At 23.5% G+C, this 5000-nt stretch overlaps 1 pseudogene; it reads left to right on the top strand.

Moving 5' to 3' along the window:
• Positions 1-4461: 4461 nt before the first annotated feature.
• On the top strand, positions 4462-4990 carry LOC106324229 (annotated as a pseudogene).
• The last annotated feature ends 10 nt before the right edge of the window (positions 4991-5000 follow it).

The following is a 5000-nucleotide window of genomic DNA, read 5'->3' as shown; positions in this document are numbered from 1 at the left end:
TCCAAATTTATTTAAGGATATTTCATTAAGGTAACTGAAAAAGACAAACAATAAAATAGGAAGTTTAAATTCATTTAAGCATATTTCATTAATGTAACTGAAAAGACAAGTAATAAATTAGGCAGTTTTATTCGTTTTAGGATATTTCATAAATGTAACTGAAAAAGACAAGCAAAAAAAATAGAAAGTTTAATTAATGAAGTAAGAACATTTTCAAATGGGTACTTCTCTTTTAATAATATAGATATATAAAAATTATTTTATGTATTATATGTTTTTACATATTATGAAATAATAAATATATATTGAATAACTAAAACTAAGTAACTATTACATATATAATTAAATTGGTGCAAACATATAAATTAATTTTATTAATTCAAACAATAATTATTTTTATTTGATAGGATATGTAATTAAATTTAGATGATAGTATATTTTTAATATTAATGTATATTAAATAAAACTTTCTACTCATATGTTTTTTTGATCAATTGTATCTTTTATAGAAAAAATTAAATTACTGATAATAACATTTTCATTGTGGGATTAATAGTTTTAATAATTTATAATTTAAAAAAAATTAAGTTATATATTTATGTATTTTATATGGTTTATAGTTTAATTTAAACGATATATATATATATATATATATATTAATCTTAAATTAATTAAATTATACTTTTTACTTATATGATTTTGTAATCAATTGTATTTTGTCATAACAAAAATTGACAAAAATTTTAAACCATAGATCACAAAATTTGAATGTGAGACTTTTAACAGTTTAGTAATTTATAGTTGTTTTAAAAAATTCAAAATATAATATATACAGAAAAATCTAAAATTTTATTATAGGTTATTGCGGTTTTTAAATTTATTTTAATAGTTTAAAATTAAACAAATATGATAGAAGATATATTAATTTTTATCAAATTTTTATTATTCAAAATCATTAATTGCCATATATACTTTTACCACATTAGGTAATTTCATACTTTTTATTTAAAGAAATAATAAATAACATTTATAATGAATTTATAGTTAATTTAATAAAAAATTATTATATAATTAGATTAACCAAACTATTTTTCTAATGATTCTAAGAATCATCCTAGTGATGACACATGCTACAAAAAGAAATTGTAATGTTTCTCAATTAATATATAGATGATTGAGCTTCTGATTAGTTGATCGGAATTGGTCATCAATAATTGTATCCAACAAGTGCAGTACATACTACATAAGGCTTCTAAACTAAATAAAACATTCTATAGTTCTTAGGTCTTGAATGGCAGATCACATGATAAAGCAGTACCAATATGCTATAGAAGTAGTATGTTGCAGAAGTAGTATATTGCAGAAGCTGTATGTTTTTGCTAAACCGTTTAATATGATGATTGGTATAAGAGTATGAGTATGCTATTTAAAATTATTATAAAAATTAGTATATAATATATTTATTTTTAATGAATATATTTCTAATATATACATATATATATATATATATATATATTAAATATATTAACATATAAAATAAAAAGATATATAATTAATTTCTTTTATTTAATAATTTAAAATTATGTTTATATCAAAAATATTATTTTAAAATAAATTTATAATTAAAACATCTATTTAAAAAAATAATATTTCACATTTAAAATGAATTAAATTATATAAATTAAATTATATTTTAAATGTGAAATACTATTTCTTTAAAAAAAAAATTTATAGTAAATTAATTTTAGAAATTAAAATTTTTTTTTGGATACAAAAATAATTTTATGATATTATTAAATAAAATAAATGAATTAATTATATATTTTTCTTAATTTTATAAATTATAAATGAAAATTCTCTTATAAAAACTTAATATGAGAACTTTGGCTAAAGAGCATTTGGAGATCATTAGCATTTAGTAAATGCTTTTATAATAATTGTTGATTGGATAATGTGTAACATAATGCTAATGTTAATGATCAACCAATCAAAACCTTATATTGAGCATTTATTGCATTACGTACTATAAAATCAACTTTTAAAACTTCTTCTAGTTCACACATACTTGCCATGTGTTTATATAAGATTTTTGCTCGTGGTATGGCAATTTTTTTATATAAAATATGTCATATATAACATAAAACAATGATAATATATTAAAAATATGTGATTAGTAAATGTTGTAGCTTATATTTTTGCGGTAAGATTATTGATTTAAACTTTTTGATGTATTTATAGATCTAATTGCTGTAGAATTTTGGCTGTAAAAGCTTTTTTTCTTTTTTGAAAGCATGATTGGTTTATATTAGATGTAGATTATATTATATACATATATTAGAAACATATTAATAAATAAAAAAATAAACTTTATTATAATTTATAATTTATTAGTATATAGAGAAATTGTAATATTTGATATAAATACTCAGGACGCAAGTTGTAAACGTTGCTAAAAAAAATTAGAGTTAGGTTTAGTTTTCTTTACCTCTCATTTTTCACCACACAATAGCATATATATACATATTTAGAACTAGATTTTTATTGTTTACAAATTATTCATGTCAAATTAGTGTTATCTTTACTATTATTTGCGAAGTAATTTTTCGCAACGGAGCTTTCACTTTAAAAGTTAAACTGGCTAATATCGATATTACCCTTAATAAATTTGTATATAGTTTATTATATAATTAAAAACGAATTTTATATTAATAATATTAAACTTACTGATATATTAGATAATTAATTATAATTTAATATAAAAATTGTCAAAAATATATTTTAAAAGTAAGATAATTCTTAGATATACTGTGTTATTATCTGAAAATAATTATATGTAATTTAAGTTTTAAAAATTGAGATATAAAACATTTTATAATTAAAAGAATAATCTAGCAAAAACATTTGTATAAAGATATGTTCCAAAATATTTTTTGATATGTGAAAGTGTTTAATAATAATTTATTATGTTGGTTTTAAACTAATAAAATATAAACTAATAAATAATAAAAATATGCCCGCATATGCCGGCGGACGAAACACCTAGTAGGTACAATAATGATGTGGGCGCAGCATCTACATCATTAACCAATAACACCCGCAGAACCACTACAAGATGAAAATAATATATTTAGTGTTTTGAAAGTTATTAATATATATCTACAGCAATAAAAATCTACAGCTATAGCAGAAAAATTTACAGCATATATTCTAAAAAAAAAGCCACAATTTCTACCATTCAAACCCTAAATAAAAACCCTTCTTTTTGGAAGTTATTGGTATAATTAGCATCTTACGTTTTATTACAATGTGAAGGTTCTTATTTAGGGCAAGTAGCGTGTTTAGAATTCTTCTAAAGGCTGAGACTCATCCTTCATTTCATATCTCAATCCGATGCCTATGGATTCTAGTCCCGTAAACTTTCAATTGAAAGAAATATTTCTGTTTTACTATTGTTCTCTTACAAAAATTAATTGGATTTCTTACTTTTCTTTCTATATAAAATGAAATTAAGAAAGATTTGTGCGTCTAGACAAATCAGAGATTCTACTTGACTTTTAAAGCTTAAATAAAAATAAATTGTTAAAAAATGTCATTTTAATTTTTTATATATATTTGCAAGACTAGTTTCTTAATACAATAATAAATATATTAATAATGGAAAATCAAAATTTAAAATTATTGATCGAGACAAAACAAATCGAATCACCAATGCATTAAGAATTTTGAATATCTAATATGTGTCCACCTCAACTTCGAACTGATTATCTTAAAGACTCTTTTCATTTAGGAGTGTACTATTTAGGTGGAGACCATCATCATCCATAAATACACTATCACAGTCTCTCATGTATATAAAAGTAATATGAATTTATGTTGTAACTAAATTTTAACATTAAGAATAACTCAAATGAATATGCCAAAGCAACTTTACATTCTATTTTGAGGTTTTCTCACAAAAAAAATTATCTCTTTCTAATTTTTCACATTTTTCTCTCTTTTATTTATTGTATTTGTATGTTTATATTGAGTTTGTTTATGTTGATGACAAAAAAAATATATTGTATTTGTCTTATTTTTTAATTAAGAAGAAATTCATCAAGATCGAACCAGTCTCGAATGTAATTGGGTTGACGATCTATTTCTCCCTGAGAAGTATCATATATCACTAGATACACACAGACTTTTGACCCCGTTCTATTTCCCCCCTAAATTAAAGTTCGAATCCTATATCCCCCAATTCGAAAGATCAAGTTCTTTTCCCCCATACCGTCGAATTTAATGGTTTACTTGGGTGAACCAGTATGGAACCAAAATAAACCCATTTTAAACATAACCAAACCCAGTTAAAAACCCGACCCTAGTCTTTAAAAACCCCGATTCCTAAAACAAGTAAAGTAACGAACCCTAACAAAAACGAATTGGGGAAATTGATTTGTGGGAGAGATAAAGAGAAATTGAAAGATGAGTGATGTTTCTGGAGCTTCAAGTGGGTCGTCAATGGTGCGTTCAAGGAAAAGGGTCATGGGTGTCCCAAAACAGTGTTGGTGCGGATATGAAATCTCGACTTTGATGTCAAGATCAGACAATAATCCGTATCGTCGTTACCATAGGTGTTCTTATGCTGTTTCAAAAAAGGTAATGCTTACTCTTATTGATTTGATTGTGAAATAACTCAGATTCTAACTTGATCGATCGATTTTAGCTTGAGAATGATAATCATTTCTTCAAGTGGGTGGATGAGGCATTGTTAGAAGAGATTAATGTTCTGAAGAACAAAATGAGTAATCTTGAATAATTGGTGAAAGAATTTATGATGGAACGAGGAGAAGGTGAGAAGAAGGTATTTGAGAAGATGGAGATGAAGCTAAAGACAGAGCTTTTCGACAAGATGGATGAAGTGTTAATGGAAGCGAAATGGAGCATGAAAAAGATGTGTGCTGGTGTTGTAATAGCTTGTATTGTTGGGTTTGTCATCATTAAGCTTGTGTGATGGATTTCAT

The sequence above is a fragment of the Brassica oleracea genome, chromosome C2, assembly GCF_000695525.1.
Source record: "Brassica oleracea var. oleracea cultivar TO1000 chromosome C2, BOL, whole genome shotgun sequence".
Classification (NCBI taxonomy): Eukaryota; Viridiplantae; Streptophyta; class Magnoliopsida; order Brassicales; family Brassicaceae; genus Brassica; species Brassica oleracea.
Note: the sequence above shows the minus strand (reverse complement) of the source record. Positions and strands in the feature narration are given on the sequence as shown.